Here is a 19,804-nt window from a genome sequence, read left to right on the forward strand (position 1 = left end):
CTTCCTTCCTTCCTTCCTCCCTCCCTCCCTCCTCCCTCCCTCCCTCTTTTCTTTCTTCTTTGTTTCTTTGTTTCTTTCAAGATGTAACACTCCTCAAACTTGTGTATCATCCTTGCATAGGGGCCATGCTAGTCTTCTCTGTATAGTTCCAATTTTTGTGTATTTAGTGCTAAACGGAGCATGGAAATTCTTTTGTAATGGAAGCTTGTGAAAACTTACTATCATTGGCAAGTGTTATTTATTTATTTATTTATTTATTTATTTATTTATTTATTTATTTTGTCAAAGGCTTTTTCTTTACCCTTGCACATAGTCTTGTCCTTTTCCCCTCTTTTTTTTGCTAAGATAGTGATTTCCATTTGGCAGCATTTTCTAATGTTAATTCACTGCTATATTGGAAATACTATGAATTTATTTAGGATATTTGTCTCTACACAAGTGAGCTTGGCTTAAGTGTTGTTTAATTGAGGGATTCTCACCTGGTCTTTGTATCAAGAAGAGGTAGCCTATTTTAATGGTTGAATAACTCCCTAGTTTTTGTATAATTAAAAAAGTTTACATGAGGTGGTGATTACTTTTACCTTTATCATTTTATGTAACAAGCCCTAAAGCCTGGATGGCCCTGGAGTCTTTTGATGTTGCCTTGGGTTGGACTGCTGTTTCAGTTTCTTATTTTGTTGATTGAAGATATCTGTCTCTCTATGGACCTATTTACTTATTTATATTATGTTAACCTTAAAAGTAAGCATCCAGTTATTTTACTAGGAAGTTGGGTTTATCTGGAAATAGCAGAGAATTTCAGTTTGGGACTTGGAGGCTAGGCACAACCATAGGCAAGTCCAAGAACAAGGGAGAGGAATACTCTTTTATAGATGGAAGGAGGAGTTGGGGGAGCTCTTAAAAAGTCCATTGGAGTAAACTGGGAGTTTGAAATGACTTTTCACTGGTTAAGTTGTGATAGTCTCTCATTGGCTGGGCTGTTACTGGGCAAGGAAAAAATCTTTTTTTCCCTCCTGCTCTTGTAGTGAAGTATGTATGAGCTTCTTCCTATTGGGAATATATTTCTACCTGTCTGCAATTGAAGACAAGTGGTAAGTTATGAGAGCTCCCCTTTCTGGCCTCCCGACTCCATTTTAGATGAATTTTCCTTTATTTAATTTCACAGTATTTTGATAAAATGTTCCATTTTACAGGCATATCTCAAAGATATTGCAGGTTCAGTTCCATACCACCATAATAAAGCTAGTACATATTGCATTAAAGCAAGTCACGTGAATGTTTTGGTTCCCAATGCATCTAAAAGTTATACTCACACTATACTGTAGTCTATTGTACAAAAGCATTATGTCTAAAAAAAAAAACAACAGTATGCACATCTTAATTTAAAAATAGCTTAATGAGGGGCGCCTGGGTGGCTCAGTTGTTAAGCGGCTGCCTTCAGCTCAGGTCATGGTCCCAGGGTCCTGGGATCGAGCCCCACAGCAGGCTCCCTGCTCAGCCGGAAGCCTGCTTCTCCCTCTCCCACTCCCCCTGCTTGTGTTCCCTCTCTTGCTGTGTCTCTCTCTGTCAAATAAATAAATAAAATCTTTAAAAATAAATAAAAATAAAAATAGCTTAATGAAAACTCCCAAGTTCATACAGTTCTGTTTATGTGGGACAGATTAAATTTCTAAATGCCTTTCAGCTATAAATGCATTAAACTGGTTTTTATTCATGATGTATAAAATATGTGTTATTTTTATGTAATTGAATGAAGGGTACTTTAAGTACATTTAAAAATATTTAAAGTGAGATGGTAGTTTCCATATGAAATTATAATGTAACTTGCTAGGACTTAAGAAGTTGTACTAAATATTCAAAGGTGAGTGCATTTTAAATAGTCATCAAAGATAGTGACTTGTAGGCAAAAAAAAAACTTTTCAAAGAATACCAGTTATACTAGAAGTGAGGAAAATGAGGAAATTGGTTTTTAATAATTTCTGGAGCAAACTAGAGCTTGATTGGTGCTCAATGAATACATATTAGATGGATTAATTGACTGGATGCTTTATATGGTGAGACACTGAGCTGAGATATATATGATAAGATGTGGTATAGAGGCATACCTTGGAGATATTGCAGATTTGGTTCCAGACTACTAGAATAAAGCAAATATTGTGACAAAGAGAGTCCAATGAATTTCTTGTTTTCCCAGTTCCTATAAAAGTTATGTTTACTCTGTCTTTTCAATGTGCAATACCTTATGTCTTTAAAAAGTACATGTCATAATATGGGGCACCTGGGTGGTGCAGTCTGTTGGGCGCCCAACTCCTGGTTTCTTCTCAGATCGAGATCTCAGGAATGTGATATTGAGCCCCACATCGGGGTCTGTGCTGGGCGTGGAGCCTACTTAAGACTCTCTCTGCCCCTCTCCCCTGCACTCACATGCTCTAATTCTCAAATAAATAAGTCTTAAAAAAATAAAAAGTACATATTGTAATAAAGAAGTACCTTATTACTAATAATTGCTAGCCATCATCTCGGCTTTCAGCAAGTCAGAATCTTTTTGTTGACGGAAGGTCTTGCCTCTCTGTTGATGACTGATCAGGCTTGTGGTTTCTAAAGGTTGGGGTGGCTGTGGCAATATCTTAAAATAAGACAATGAAGTTTGCCACGTCGATTGACTCTTCCTTTCACACACAGTTTCTCTGTAGCATGCGATGCTGTTTGGTAGCATCTTCACCAGGAGTAGATTTCATCTCATGAAATCACTTTCTTTGCTCGGCTGTAGGAAGCAAATCCTCATCAATTCAAGTTTTATCATGAGATCACAGCAATTCAGTCATATCTTTAGGCTCCAATTAATTCTAGTCCCCTTCTATTTTCACCACATCTGCAATTGCTTCCTCCACCTGAAGTCTTGAAACCTTCAAAGTCATCCATGAGGATTGGAATAACTTTTTCCAGACCCCCATTAATATTGATATTTTTACTTCTTTTCATGAATCTTGAATGTCCCTAATGGCACCTAGAATGGCGAATCCCTTCCAGAAGGTTTTCAATTGACATTGCCCAGATCCATCAGAGGATCCACTAGCTATGGTAGCTATAGCCTTATGAAATGTATTTCTTAAATCATAAGACTTAAAAGTTGAAATTAACTCCTTTATCCACAGACTGCAGGATGGATGTTGTGTCAGCAGGCATGAAAACAACATTCATCTCATTACACATCCCCATCAGAGCTCTCAAGTGACCAGGTACCCTGTCAATGAGCAGTCATATTTTGAAAGGAATCTTTTTTTCTGAGCAGTAGGTCTCAACAGTGGCCTCAAAATGTTCAGTAAATAATGTTGTAAACAGATGTGCTGTCATCCAGGCTTTGTTTTTCCATTTACAGAGCACAGGCAGAATACATTTAGCATAATTCTTAAGGGTCCTAGGATTTTTGGAATGGGAATGGGCTTTGGTTTCAACCAGCTGCATTAGTCCCTAAGAAGAGAGTTTGCCTGTCCTTTGAAGTTTTGAAGCCAGGCTTTGAGTTCTCCTCTCTAGCTATGAAAGTGCTAGATGGCATCTTCTTCCAATAGAAGGCTGTTTCATCTACACTGAAAATCTATGTGTAGTGTAGCCACCTTCATGAATTATGTTAGCTAGATGTACGGAATTTACTGCAGCTTCTACATCAGCACTTGGTGCTTTTCCTTGTATTGTTATGTTGTGGAGATGGCTTCTTTCCTTAAACCTCATGAACCAACTTCTGATAGCTTCAGATTTTCTCTCGTGCAGCCTCCTCACCTCTCTCAGCCTTCAAAGAACTGAAGAGAGTTAGGGCCTTGCTCCAGATTAGGCTTTGGCTTAAGGGGATGTATACTGTGACAGGTTTGATCTCCTATCCAGACCACTGAAACTTTATCCTTGTTTCACTTTTATGTGCTCATTGTAGTAGTACTTTTAATTTTCTTCAAGGACTTTTCCTTTGCATTTACTATTTGACTAACTGGTGCAAGAACCTTAGCTTTCAGCCTATCTTGGCTTTTGACATGCCTTCCTTGCTAAGCTTAATAATTGCTAGCTTTCAATTTAAAGTGAAGGACGTGGAAATCTTCCCTTCACTTAAACACTAAGAAGCCATTGTGGGGTTACTAATTGGCCTAATTTCAATATTGTTGTGCATCAGAATAGGCAGGCTGGAGGAGAGGGAGAGACGGTGGGAACGACTGGTCGGTGGGAGAGTCAGAACACACACAACATTGATTAAGTTTGCCATCTTATGGGTGTGATTCTTGGCACCTCAAAACAATTACAGTAATTTTCAGTTAGCAATAATCGCGCCTTGGGTAAACCTCATTGGCTATGATATTGCCACCACGCAAAGCTAAAACAATTACAGTAGTTACATCAAAGATCATTGTTCATATATCACCATAACACATATAAGAATAATGAAAAAGTTTGAAATATTGAGAGAATTACCAAAACATAACAGAAATACAAAGTAAGGGAATTGTGTTGAAAAAATATCACTGATAGTCTTGCTTTACACAGAGTTACCACAAACCTTCATTTGGCAGAGAACATGATGACCTGAGACTTGCCATAAAATAAGAACTGCCTGTACATCACTTCTCTCTCTCTCTTTTTTTTTTAAGATTTATATATTTTGAGAGAGAGAGGGCGAGAGCACGAGCAGGAGGGGCAAGAGGGAAAGGGAAAGAGAATCTCAAGCAGACTCTGCGCTGAGCATGCAGCCCAATGTGGGGCTCAATCTCAGGACACTGAGAGAATGACCTGAGCCAAAATCAAGAGTTGGACACCTAACTGACTGTGCCACCCAGGCACCCCACATCACATTTCATATTAAAGGCAGGATATTTAAAAAGAGCCCTTGTATTGGGCGCCTGGGTGGCTCAGTTGGTTAAGTGACTGCCTTCGGCTCAGGTCATGATCCTGGAGTCCCGGGATCGAGTCCCGCATCGAGCTCCCTGCTGAGGGAGCCTGCTTCTCCCTCTGACCCTCTTCCTTCTCATGCTCTCTATCTCTCATTCTCTCTCTCTCTCAAATAAATAAATAAAATCTTTAAAAAAAAAAGCCCTTGTATTATAGAAATTCTCTCTCTTTTTTTTTTTTTTTTAGAATTTCTCAAACATATACAGCAGTATGGAGACTAGAATAATGAACCCAGTTACCTAACATTAATCAATGGCAATCCTCAATTTTTATAGGTAGAATCCTGTTCATATTAAAGTTTAGGTGTTTGTATCTTAGCAAGTGCTCTCCAGGGGTAAAAATGTGCACTTCCATCAGGATGTACATGATGTCCATTGTCTCCTTTATGGTAATGTTGGCAGTCATCTTCTTTATCCATGAAATCCATTAGAGGCAGCAGGATGATCAATTTCTAATTCTAAACTTCCTGAGTTTTGTATCTGAAATTCTTCTTTGGGTAGAATTTCTTCGTTGCCTATCGCTTATCTTGAGATATTGGCAATACAGTGTTATTTTATCACTGCCATATCTCTTCTCCACCTAAATTTTGCCCAGTTTTATTTACCTAATATCATGTATAACTGTTTCTTTCATTTATGATTGTAATACTTATAAAAATTGTTATATAAATCCTTTCAAAGAACGAGCTTTCATTAGCAGGCTCTACTGTCTTCTAATTGATCACTTTTGCATTCATCTGTATTGTTTCCTACTTTTGCTTCTTTGTGTTTAATATGCTCTTCTTTCTCTAGCTTCTTAAATTGTTTGGATGTTTTAAACATGTTTGTAATAGGGCGCCTGGGTGGCTCAGATGGTTGGGCATCTGCCTTTGGCTCAGGTCATGATCCCAGGGTCCTGGGATCGAGTCCCGCATCGGGCTCTCCGCTCCTTGGAAGCCTGCTTCTCCCTCTGCCTCTCTCTCTCTGTCTCTCATGAATAAATAAAATCTTAAAAAATAAAAAAATTTAAAAAATTTAAAAAAAATAAACATGTTTGTAATAAATCTAATTAATGTAATAAATATCCCTGTAAGTACCTCCTTGGGCCGTTTTGAACAGTAGAATGCTATAGATCTTTATATATAGTGCTCACATTTTTTACAAGTTGAATATATCTCTCAATGCTTTTATGATTTTTTGAATATGTGTATGTGTGTGTGTGTGTGTGTGTGTGTGTGTGTGTGTGTGTGTTTATGCATTGAAGCACTAGGACCAAAACAGAGTTATTTAGAGGAAGTTTCAAGTTTCAGAGGTCCTGGGAGTATTTGGCTTTGTTACATTTTGCTTATTAATGGTAGAAGAAATTTGAGCAAACTTAACTGCTAGTAAAAGAGTTGCTTTTTTTTCGCCCAGAAGAGAAAGTAAGGTTTCACGTGAGAAAATCAATAAAAATAATTGATCAACTGCAACATTCAGATTATCCAGGAAAACAAAAACTACTGTAAGTATATAACTCTGAGGGAATGTTTATTTATTCAGAAACTTTATTTTTTCATGCTATTACAGGTCTATAGAAAAATTGGGCAGAAAGTACAGCAAGTTCCCATACACCCTCTCAGCCCCTTACACACAGTTTCTGCTACTATTTACATGTTATCTTGCATTGGTTTAGTGTATTTGTTACAGTTAATAAGCCAATATTGATACATTAGTAAGTAAAATAGGTAGCATACATTAGAGTTCACTCTTTGCATTGTGCGTTCTATGGGTTTTGACTAACATATAATGACATGTATCCATCATTATGGTATTACAGAGAGTAGTTCCGCTGTGCTAAAAATCCCCTGTGCTCCACTGAGGCACCCTCCCTCCATCCCCCTGAATCCCTAATCTTTTCTACTGTCTAGTTTTACCTTTTCCAGAATGGCACATATTTAAAATAAGAGCGTGTGTAATCTTTCATATATGCTACTTTAAATTAGCAGTATGCATTTAGCGTTCCTCCATGTCTTTTCATAGCTTGAAAGTTCATTTCTTTATATTATTGAACAGTATTCTATTGTCTGGATGTACCACAATTTGTTTATCCATTCACCTGTTGAAGGACATCTTGGTTGCTTTCATTCTTTGGCACTTATGAATAATGTTACTGTAAACTTTTGTGTGCAGCTTTTTGTGTGAACATAATCTTTCAACTCATGTAGGTAAACACGAAGGAGTGCATTTGCTGGATGGTATGACAAGAGTATGTTTACTTTTGTAGGATTCTGTTAAAATGGTTTTCCATGTGGCTGTACCATTTTGCATTCCCACCAGCACTGAATGAGAATTCCTATTGCTCTGCATCCTTTCCAGTGTTTGGGTTTGTCTGTGTTTTAGATTTTAGCCATTCTAACAGGTGTGTAGTGGTATCTCTTGGTTTTAATTTGCAATTTCCAAATGCGATATAGTGGTAAGCATCTTTTTATGTAGAAGTATGTGGTTTAATCTCCACCTATTTGAGATTTTTATGCTATTTTTCTGTTATTTATTCCTAGTTGAATTCCACTGTGGTCCTAGAGTATGCTTGTATGAGTTCTGTTCTTTAAATTGGATGGTGTTTTATGGCACAGAATGTGGTCTATCTTGATGTATGTTCCATGTGAACTTGGAACAAAAAAAGTGTGTTTTCTCCTGTCATTATGTTTTCTAAAAATGTCATGTAGACCTTCTTCACTGATGGTGCTATCCAGTTTAATTAGACCATTAATAATTTTCTGACTGCTGCATTTGTCAGTTACTTAGAGAGGTGTGCTGAAGTCTCTTCATTAGAACTGTGTATTTGCCTCATCAGTTTCCCTCATGTCTGTTGACGCTGTGTTTTTTGGGGGCGTGCACATTAAGGATGGTAACATATCTTGGAGAATTGACCCCTTTGTGATTATGTAATACTTCTCTTTTTCTCTGGTAATTTTCCTTGAACTGAATTCTGCTTTGTCTGAAAGAAAACTGGTTAGTCCAGCTTTCCTTTCATTTATATTAGAACGGTATGTCTCTTTCCATCTCTTTAGTTTCTTTAACCTATTGGTGTCCTTACATTTAAGGTGGATTTCTTGTAGACAGTGTATGATATGGTCGTGGGTTGTTTTTTTTTTTTATCCCCTCTGAGAATTCTATTCTTTTAAGTAGTGTATTTAGACCACTGACTTTTAAAGTAATTATCGCTATAGGGGGATTTATACTTATTTACTTACCGTAATATCTTATGATTCCTTTTTCTCCCCTCTTTGGCACAGCAATTATTTTTACTTGTTTTCAGTGGATGCTCTAACTTTTGGAATACGCATTTAAAACTAACCCAAGTCCACTTTCAAATAATGCGCTACAGACTCACAGGTAGTGCCACTTCCTCCCTCCTGTTTCTTATAACCTTGCTGTCATTCATCCTACTTCCTCGTAAGGTATAATTATGGAATAGATTATCTCTGTTATTATTTTGGACTGTTATCTGTTTGCTCAAATAAAGAAAAAAATATTTGCCTTCATTTATTCCTTCTCTGCCATTCGTCTCATCCTTATATAGGTGGGAGTTTCTGACCTATATTAGTTTTCTTCTCCTCAAAAAAACTTCTTTGAACATTCTTTGCAAGGGAGGCCTCCTGGTACCAGATTTCCTCAGTTTGTGTTTGTCTGTGAGCATCTTTTATTCTCCTTCACCTCAGAGGAGAATTTTACTCAATATAGAATTCTAGGTTGGTAGGGTTTTGTTTTTCAGTCTTCCAAGCTTTAATTCAACTCTCTTCTTGCTTGCATGTCTGTGAAGAGAAGGCCAATGTAATTCTTACCCTTGTGTCTCTACACAAGGTACCTTTTTCTCAAGAATTTCTCCTTTGGGTTGGTTTTCTACAGTTTGCATATGCTCTGCCTAGGTGTAGTTTTTGTTATTCATACTGCTTGGCATTCTTGGAGCTTCTTGGATTGGTGGTTTAGCATCTGGTGTTAATTTTGGAAAATTCTCAGTTATTTTTACTTCATACGTTTGCTCTGTTTCTTGCTCTCTTTCTCCTTCCAGTATTCCCGCTACACTAATGTTACATCTTTTGTCGTCCCACAGTTTTTGGCTCTTCTCTTTCATCTTTTTCATTCTTTTTTTTCTCTTTGCATTTCATCTGGAAGTTTCTGTTGACATGTTTTCAAATTTATTGATTTCATTCCTCAGCCATGCCCAGCCTATTGATGAACCCATCAAAGGCTTTCTTCATTTCTTTTGCAATCTTTTTGATTTCTAGCATTGCCTTATGATTCTTTCTTTTTTTAAGATTTTATTTATTTATTCATGAGAGACAGAGAGAGAGAGAGAGACAGAGAGAGAGAGAGGCAGAGGGAGAAGCAGGCTCCCAAGGAGCAGGGAGCCCGATGCGGGACTCGATCCCAGGACCCTGGGATCATGACCTGAGCCGAAGGCAGATGCTTAACCATCTGAGCCACCCAGGCGCCCCACCTTATGATTCTTTCTTAGAGCTTACATCTCTCTGCTCACATTACCCCTTATTTATTCTTGCAAAGTTTCCCTTTTTCTATTATAGCCCACGGCATGTTAATCATAGTTATTGTAAATTCCTGCTATGATAATGCCAAAATATCTGCCACATCTGATTCTGGACCTGATGCTTCAAACTATGTTTTTTGTCTTTTAGTATGTATGCCTTATAATTTTTGTTGTTGTTGTTGAAAGCTAGATCTAATGTACGGGGTGAAAGATTTTATGATTTTCTGGCCTGGAGTCAGGCAGTGTCTATTGTTTGCTATAGCTGCAGCTGTCAGAGACTACATTTTCTCTGGTATCCTTTTCATCTTCTCTGCTTTTCTTAAATGAGGTCCGAGGCATACAGCTCTTTCAGTTGCAATCTTTTGTTATTGGACAGGAGCCCTGTTGATGTGGTAGTGAGGTGTGGGGCATGAGGGAGTGTTCCGTAATCTAATGATTAGGTGTCAGTTTTGTAGCGAGCCTATGCCCCTGGGCTCTGACCTCACAGGTGCTTCTCAGTTTTTTTCACACCTCAGGTAGAACAGGAAGTAAAGAGGGCCTATTTGGGGCTATTTCCCTTCTTCCTCCTCTTGGAAGGCTAGAGGGGGCTAGAGTTGGCATTTCCCCTCCCCCAGATGGCTTAGGCTCTAATAAAATCCCACTCAGTTAGGCTCTGGTAAATAGTTTCTCTGTCGGCAAGCCTTGTTATAAAGAACAGATCACTCTGGGCATTTTTCAAGCTGGCTGCTTTTTCCTTTCCCCTGCTAGAAGTACAGTGGCATTGTTGTCTGACCTTTATTGTCACTATAAGAACCTAATAGGGCTCCTGGAAGTAAAACTTAGAAAAGTTTAGGGGCCCCTATTAGACTAGGCCTGCCTAGAGTTTTTAACTCGAGGCTACTCTGCAGGGAGTCTCCAGTAATTTCTAAGTGTTCCAATCCCGGTGCCAACTCCAGCACTGGTTTCTGCTCCCAGACTTATGATCCAGCGAGCTGTAATTCTCCATTTCAACAGTTTCTCTCTCCATTTTGGGCAGCAGCAGTCAGCCTTGTGACCTCTGATGGGTATAAGAAGAATTGCCAATTTGCAGTTGGTTCAGATGTTTTCTTGTTGTGAGGATGGGAGTGACAAAGTAAGTTCCTTTCATGTTAGACTGGAAACTGGAAGTGACCAAGAAAAATCCACTCTCAAGCTCATTTTGTTTGCCAGAATTAATTTCCTTTTGTCTCTAGGACTTAGAGGGCTTTTTTTTCTTGCTGACGGTGATTTAGAGACTAACCTCAGTACCTAAACCTAGCCTGCAGTTTCATGCCACTGGGCCCGATCCATAGGCCATTCCAAACATGGCAGATTTCCTCTTCAAAAACAAGCAAGATAGCAAGAGCATATCTGATAGCAACATGGTGTCTTATATAGCATCTGTTATCAGAGGAGTGTTGTCTTACCTTTAACATGGAATGTAATATAATAATTGGAGTGACATCCCAACACCTTTGTCATAATCTCTTCCTTAGAATTCAGCCGTAGGCCCTACACTTGAGGGTAGAAGTATGCAAAGGTATGATCACTGGGAGCTAGGGAATCGTGGGCCCCCATACAGTTCTATATGCCCCACTCTACCCTCTAGGCCCCATTGTTTCATGTCCCTACCTGATACAAAATACATTTCCCCCATCTAAGACCCTCAAAAAAGCCTGATCCAAGTACAACATCACCTCAGATTTCAAATCTTATCATTTAAATCAGGTCCACCCACCAACGTTTAGATTCCTAGGTGTAGTTGTTAAGTATACCAGCTGGACACATTACGTCTTTATGTGTGGATCTATGAAACATGTTATCCTTACTTTTTCAAATGAAAGGCAGACTGTGTTTGCAGTTGAGAATATAGATAAATACTTTGCAAATGGTTATCAAATGCAGTGGGACAAGTACCCATTACATGTATATTGCCTGCTCCAATAGAAACATTCTCCCTAGTTTATCCAGGATCCATGTATTACTGCTAAGAGCTACTTTGCATTGCAGGCTTTAGTCTCTCAACTCTGAGACACATCATTTGAGGTTTTGGCGCCAGTTCACCAGTCCCACAGCCTTACCTCTCAGACCACAGGGCGAAACTTGAACTCCAGTACCTCTGAAGAACTGCAGTTACCGAAATCCTGAACAGGCTTGTCTCAGGATTTTTACACTTAATTGCTCTTGCTTAGAATCCCACCTCCTATTTTCTTCTTTTAAATTATCTCTGTGTACTACTGTAATACCCCACCAACTTCCAACTGCTCCTATGATAGAAATCCTAACATCCCCAGAAATAACATGGTGTTTTCCAAAAAGCAGATACTCAGTTAATGCTTAGGGAATGAATGAGCCAATGAACATAATATAGTATCTAATTTATTAAAATTTAATTTCACCTACATTCTTGGATAAGCTAAGTAAATCTGTGTGTGTGTAGATTTTTCAGAGCAACAAACTGAATGTTTCGGGAATTCAAGTGTTGAGCGTTTGTTTTTCACTTCATCACTGTTTCTTGAGCACAACAATTTTACTGTTGAATCTGTTCATATTTCCAAAGAAGCAATTACTCAATTGCCACATTATTCTGTTTTAGATCACAAAATAAGATGGAAATTTTCCCAGTTGGTTTTACAAAACAGCATAGCTTCTACTCCTAAACTTGATGCAAAACAATAAATGTATAATCAAAGTGGTGATTCATAAGCTTACATTCTGAAGCTGTTTAAATTTTCTATTTAAAGGAACAACATTTAGAAACTAAGTGGAAAGAAAGGAGGAAAGAAAGAAGTGAAGGAAGGAAAATCTCCAAGTTACCCGGTAAAACAGGAATATGACGATGATACGTAATGTATTCCCTCCTGCCCAGCAGCAGCCCCTCGCCCTTACTGCTTATAAGGTTGATGGACCTTTTCGACCAGAAAGTGAAGAACCTGCCTAAGACCTTACTAGGGGTAATGAAGCTGCTGGATGTTACCCTGGACCATGGCCGAGCTGTAGCAGTGGCGTCAGCCACTCTGGCTCAGGCTCTGCCTTCCTCATCTCACAAAGACTCCATATTGGCATAGGCAGAAATGGGTCTGTATCATTGACCTTGGTCAGAAATCTCAGGACTTTCATCTTGTTGGTTCTTTTGAGCTCTTGGACCCCACAGGAGTTTATATAGCATGTAGGATCACCATCAGGAGCTTGCTTGATGCTCCAAGTACTTTGCCCGTACCAAATCTCTGGTAATGAGCTTTCTGGCCTCTCCACAGATGAAGGGCTTTCTCCGAGCATATATCTACATCACGTTCGGGAATTCTCAGATATTCTCCTCAGTGGTGCAATTGCCCTTCACAAAGGCCATGCCCAGGAAGGTCATCAGGAGACCAGTCTTTTGCAACCACCGGCAGCACTCTAATGCCCATGATGGGTGAAATCCATCTTGCTGACAAGAACAATGTGTAGTTGTGTCAAAAGCCTTCAAGTCAAGGGCAAAGACCAGCTCCACATGTTAGAGGCTTTCCACAGGATCACAGGAAAATGGCCCTTATACATTTTGTTGACCTTTTTCAGTATGTGTGCTTTTGTGATGGGCTCTTTAATTTTATATATGAGCAAAAGGAACTGCATCAACTAAGGTGCCTTCTGGGTTAAAGGGCCTCTGCGTTAGTTCTCTGTGGCAGGTGGGGCTTGCAAAGTGCTTAGATTTTCATCCTCCTGGCTGTTGGCATCTTCCTCAGTTCTGCTCCGTGAAAAGTCTGCAGGACTCTGGGTGGTGAGATAGGGGAATCCGAGAGGCCTGTAGAATGCTTTGTGTCCTAATGGCAGGCAGCATCTGGGCAATACCCAGAAAAGAGGAGAGGAGGAGATGAAGGACGCTTCTTCTCTTGCTGCAGTGACTTGACGTCCTTCTAGATCCTGGGTACCACTCAGCCGAAGCTTAATACGGCTGCCTGATACCTCTCAGGTCTGAAAGCAGAGGGGAGGATGTAGTAATGCTGGCGTTCTGATGTTTGTGGTCACTTTAGTCCTCCCTCAGGCAGATCCTTATATGTGATTATTGCTCCTTGTCCAAGACTCTCTAGTAATGTCACCTCCCTACAAGCTCTGAGATTTTGCCCAGCTAGATCCCTCATAAATAATAGGTGAGGATCCTAGGGTAAATGTAGGATGGAGAACTTGCAGCAGAAGGCCTAGTGCCCGGGACAGGTGATATGCTGTGTCTTAGTCCATTCGGGCTGCTATAACAACCTACCAGTCTGGGTAACTGATAAACAACAGAAATTTCTCTCCGATCTAGAGGCTGGGAGTCTCAGATGAGGATGCCAGTGTGGTCGGTTTGGTGAAGGCTCTCTTCTGGGTTGCGGACTCCTGACTTCTCACTGTGTCCTCACATGGTAGAAGGGGTGAGGGGTCCCTTGGGTGCCTTTTCACGAGAGCTCCTCCCTCATGACCTAATGACATAGGCTTCAACATACGAATTGTGGAGGGGAGATGAACATTCAGGCCATAGCAGGCTGTCAGATAATAAACAGACTTAGCTGTTCTTTTTCTTCACCAACCAGACTTTATGTGTCCTCTGTCCAAAAAATACTTACTTTCTAAAGGTAAGGTGCTGAACCAGATGTTTTTGTGAGCTCTCAATCTTTTGACATTGCGTAACATTGCAATGTCCGGCACAGTGACTTTGACCCTCAATTATAGTAAGATGTGTATGGAATAGTAAGAACACCTACCAACTGTGTGTGTTAGTGATTTTGTGTTCATATATACATAGGCACAATTTCAAAAAACCCATGAATTATTTTGTCTTACCATGTGATTTGCTGCGATAGTAACTATTCTATTTTCATCCATTCTTTATAGTTTATTAAAATGATAATTAAAAATTCCAGTACTTATCTATAAAGACTTTTTAGGTGTTTTTATATTCTCTGGAGTCACAGTGCCACAGCTACCTAAACCCCTGTTATGTATAGGCTTGAGGTACTTTATCTGCTCCCTATAGTGTAGCAGTGGAAAGTCAGGGTTCCAAGACTCCCCAGGAAGAAAAAGGGGCAGAACTTTAAAACCTTTTCCTTCTCTGATCTTATCATCCACCTTTTCTTGCAGGCTACAGAGCCAATACAACTGTACGGCATGCGCCTCCCCTCCACCATGAAGTGTTTTGGGATCTACCTTTAGATCTGTAAAGAAAGTATTGATCAGTTGTACTTCATCAAAACTAAAAGCTTTTGCTTTGCAAGAGACACTGTTAAAAACAGATAATAAAAACCACAGACAGGAAGATTTGCATATGTTTGCAATTTACCTACATGACAAAAGACTTGTACCCAAATGAAATAAGAAAGAATAGGCTGAACAAACCATAAGAAAAAAAGAGTACAATTAGAAAATATGCATAGAACTTGAACACCTTTCACGAAAGAGGATCTATGAATGGGAAATAGGCAGATGCAAATATGTTCCACACGAAGGTCCATTAAGGAACTGTGAATTCATGCAGTGATGAGATGCAACTCTACACCTACTATAATAGCTAAAATAGAAATTACTGAAAATACCAAGTATTAGTGAAGATTTCAAGCAGTTGGATTGCTCATACGTGGATGGTGAGGAAGTAAAATGGTCCAGGATCTCTGCACATCATTTTGTCAGCTTTATGTAGTTAAACACACACCTACCATATGATCAAGCAGCCTTTTCCTAGGAATTTAGAGAAAAGAAATGCTAAAACATCACAAAGAACTGTACATAGCATCTTTATTTGTAGCAGCCCAGAATTTAAGATGACCCAACTGGACGTCAGCTGCTCAATGTATGAAAGACTCAGGTACATCAATGCAGTGGAGTACTCCTCAGCATTAAAAAGAGAACCGATTAATGATACATGAAACATCCTCAGTGGATCTTGAGATTTAGTATGCTGAGAGAAAAAGCGGATCTGAATGTGAAATCTTACATATGGTAAGTTTCGATTTTTATAACATTCTCAAAATGACAAAATTATAGTAATGGAAAATAGATCCATGGTTGTCAAGATTTAAGGTTTGGGGAAAGGTGAGACTTCAGATGCGGAGTGTTGGAGACATTTAATATGGTGAGAGAACAGTTCTGTATCCTGATTATGGTCATTACATGAATCAATACATGTGGGGTTAAAAAAAACCCCCAAAACTTAAGGAACTCTATCCCCCTGTCAAATAAGTGCATGTTAAAACTTTACAATCTGCATTAGATTGCAGTTTATTTAATAATCTTGTGCGACAAGATTGTTCTTGCCATGACATGTGCCGCATTCACAGGGAGGAGGAGGTAAGCACAGCATATGCCACCTACACTGTTTCCTCCTCAGACATTGAAGGACAGAAGGGAAATGGATCATTCTCTTTTTCTATTTCTCTTTCCTTCACTTTTGGTAGTTTAAAAAGAGCTGTGTCAGATAATGGCTTTGGTTTTCATTTTATGGGTCTTATCAATTACTTATTGTATTTTGATCTCCTTTTCACATTGGTTATTAGAAAGGACAGGACCAAACTTTGTTCCCAAACAGGGATATACAACAGACATGTTGTGTGCTAGGTCCTTGTTGAATTCAACTTGGCATTTCTATTCTTATTAGAAAAAAAATCTAGCTTTAATCATTCAAATTTTAAATTATATTATTTTATTGTAAAGTCTTTTTTACATAAATATCCTTAAATTGTTACTGGGACTCATGGGACTGAATTATATTGATGAATAAATCAAGCAGTGTTATGAATGAAAATGAAAATATATAAGAAAATGACAGCAACATTTTTCAAAGAATATAGATATGAAAGATGCAGTTTTAGATAACAGGATTGTCGTACCTCGATGTTCCAATCAGTAAAATACAGAGGATTTAGGAAATTTGCTTGTTGAGAGATGGGTGTTCATGGACATGGAATGGGAATATGTAATGCCAGTTTGACAAAACAGAATATATTTTTTAAAGATTTTATTTATTTATTTGACAGAAAGAGAGCACAAGTAGGCAGAACGGCAGGCAGAGGGAGAGGGAGAAGCAGGTTCCCCGCTGAGCAGGGAACCCAATGTGGGGCTCCATCCCGGGGCCTGGGGATCATTTTCTGAGCCGAAGGCAGACGCTCAGCTGACTGAGCCACCCAGGGGCCCCGACAAAGCAGATTATTGAGCAGAAGTGGTTTTCAGTACAGCGAAAGTATAGGAAACTGTCCATGTTCAGTAAGGAATATAGAACACAAGAGTTGCAGAGAGAGTAAAAATGACAGAGCATATGTTATAATCATGTAAAATAATAGCAACTGCTGGGACGCCTGGGAGGCACAGACAGTTAAGTGTCCAACTCTTGGTTTTGGCTCAGGTTGTGATCTCAGGGTGGAGAGATTGAGCCTCAGGTCAGGCTCCACGCTCAGCCCAACTCCCTCTGCCTTCTCTCCTCCCCCTCAAATAATAAATAAATCTTTTTTAAAAATAATAGCAACTGCTTTATGATCCAGTGGGAATTTGTAACTACTTAAAAGCAAGAATGGGGCAGCAAATCATTTAGATCTGCAGCATAGGCATACTAAAGAAACAAGATGATAAAGTGGAAAAAGAAGGAAGAGTTTCGATTTGCAATATTGAGGTGCTGCTCTGACTATAAAATGGTATTAGGGAAAATACTGGTGTCTAGTCATTCTTTTTTACCTTTTTTGGAGAATACGGGCAGATTTTTTAACAAAAAAAAGTAAAGTAGTATGAGAATTGCACTGCCAACTAATATGTATATGCCCTGTGTAATGGAAAATCTGCAGAATCACCTTCGGATCAAAAGCATGTGGGAAAACTTGGGAATTGATGAGTTCTGGAAAGAGGGCCATGGTTCAAAAGCAAAGAAATAAAACATGCTCACTGGAGAAGAGAGAATATAATTCTTTAATAAAGGAAAAGAAAATAACATGGAGCAGGTAATACCATGGGGAGAAAATTACTTAGGCATGAAATAATACAAATTTATATCAATGTGAACAAAATCATTAGTGCCTTTGTTATCAGGACAATTTATGAATGCAAACTTTGTAATAGAAAAATGTCTTTACCAGAAAATAAGTATGTGATGTGTAACTAACAACTGGGAAGTTAGCAACACTGACAGTAGGGGAGAAGAATTAAGGAAGTCATGAATCCCAGTTCTGTTTATGTGGTTTTTACTTTGTGAAAGATACTCACATGTTAATTTAGGAAATGTGTTAAATAATAGTCTGTGAGGGAATATCTGCTTTATCTGACATTGTTCTCATGAAAATCAATAAGTAAAAAAAGAAGTACATTTTCAGTTACTACTCAGAATTAATGGCAGCAGTGAAAATACTACGTATTTTAAATAGCACAGTTTCTTTATATGAGCTTGGGTAACAAACATAGAAATACAACGTGTAATACTGAAAGCAATCAATGTCTTTTGTTGTTGCCACTATTAGTTGCATAAGAGCACTTCATATAAATGTTGAAAATAGTGAATGAATCCAATCATGTCAGGGAGGAGTGTGTGTGTGTGTGTGTGTGTGTGTGTGTGTGTGTGTGTGTGTGTGTATATTTCTGCTTTTAAAATATAACTTAAAACTTTCTGGAGGGAGCCCGTTAAGCTGGTTGAGTGCACATAGCCTAATACTTAGATTTTAAATATTTTTTCCTAATTATTAAAGGGTTAAGTTAGAGAATGTGTGTTTTCTTTCAGTGTCAGGATAGTTAGATTTATGTGTCAGTCTAACTGGGCCATGGGGTGCCATGGTCAAACATGATTCTGGGTGCTTCTGTGAGGGTGTTTTTGTATGAGATTAACATTTAAATTCATAGATTGTCCTCCCTAAGGTGGGTACTCCTCTTATAATCACTTGAAGACCTGAATAGAACAAGGTCTAAGAGAGAATTCCTCCCGCCTAATTGCCTTTGAGATCGGACATTTTTTTCCCCTATCTTTAGACTCGAAGTATTAGCTCTTCTGGGGTTTCAAGTCTGCTGGCCTTCATACCGGAACTAAACCTTCAGCTGTCCTGGGTCTCCAGCTTGTCAACTCATTCTGCAGATCTTGGCAGTTGTCAGCCTCCATAATCATGTGAGTCAATTACTTACAATAAATCTCTCTAGATCGATCAATAGGTACATAGATACATGAAGATGTATACACACACACACACACACACACACACACACACACACACAAGCATCCTATTGGTTCAGTTTCTCTGCAGGGTATGTAAATCATATTTTAAATATTTATAGAATTTTATAAACATAAAAGAAATGCATATGTGTTTTATCAGTGTTAGAAAATATAGAAACCATAAATAATTAAGTAATCATATACCTTTCCACAAGGAGGAGAGGAACATTTTTGATATTTTGCCCTGCATGTTTATACTCTAATACTTATTTATAAATGTGTGTCTATGAATATATATATATGTATACACATACATATATACACACACAAACATACTTGTGTGTGTTCCATAGTCTTTCCATCCAAGTTTTTATTCTAATGTGTTTCAAATGTTGGATGGCTTGCAGTTTGAAAGCATTTATTTGTCATAAAAATTTAGGTTTTAAATTTGGATTATACTACTTACACTTCTGGAGAAGATGGAATAATAGGAAATGGATCTAGCCACCTGCCAGAAGCAACTAAGAAAACAGGAAAAGTGCCAAAATATATATGACAACCATTTTCAATATATTGGTCATCAAGCAAGGAAAGACAGTGACTCCCAAAGCATTGAAAAGAAAAAAAGTAAGCCTAGAATTGCACCAGCTTGTTGCCTTGAGTCCATAGTGCAGAGACTGGTAGTCAACATAAAACCTGCAGCTCAGGAGTTGAGAAGATGAAACTGAGGGTCAGAGGAGGACCAGGAAGTTAAGAATTCACAGGACAAAGTACCAGAGTGAGAGAGCTGCACAGGGGGGAGAATTTCAGACTCCACATGGGGCATTTCCTACTTGCACAAGTCAGAATGGAAAACCATACCATGCCCAGGGCATCAGAGAGAGTACTCAGAAAGTTGTTTCTGTCATGATGCAGGCTTAGTCCTATATTTATCTGGGTTTGGCAACACCCAACAAACCTTTAAAACAAAAATTGAAAAAACACAGTGTTTCTAAGAATCTTACCTGAGTTACACAATAAAGCCCAAGAACATATAGGTATTAAATATATATGTGTGTGTGTGTAGAGAGAGAGAGAAACAGTATCTGACACACTTGGGCTTGATAAGTGTGAACAAGGCCAAATTTACAATGTTTGGCATCCAATCAAAAATTGCCAGGCATGCACATCAGAAAAAAACCGAAATCTTGCCATTTGCAATGACATGGTTGGAACTAGAGGGTATCATGCTAAGCCAAA

General features: G+C 38.7%; 1 non-coding gene and 1 pseudogene across 1 annotated transcript; both read right to left on the reverse strand.

Moving 5' to 3' along the window:
* Nucleotides 1-75: 75 nt before the first annotated feature.
* Nucleotides 76-178, reverse strand: LOC114203040 (U6 spliceosomal RNA). The gene has a single exon (XR_003607908.1). It is a non-coding gene; the product is annotated as a U6 spliceosomal RNA (small nuclear RNA).
* A 4,101-nt stretch (nucleotides 179-4,279) lies between these two features.
* Nucleotides 4,280-4,359, reverse strand: LOC114203044 (U4 spliceosomal RNA; annotated as a pseudogene).
* Nucleotides 4,360-19,804: the final 15,445 nt, after the last annotated feature.

Source organism: Eumetopias jubatus, unplaced genomic scaffold (genome assembly GCF_037043125.1).
Source record: "Eumetopias jubatus isolate StellerSeaLion01/CBP00866 unplaced genomic scaffold, mEumJub1_p1.0 scaffold_11, whole genome shotgun sequence".
NCBI lineage: Eukaryota > Metazoa > Chordata > Mammalia > Carnivora > Otariidae > Eumetopias > Eumetopias jubatus.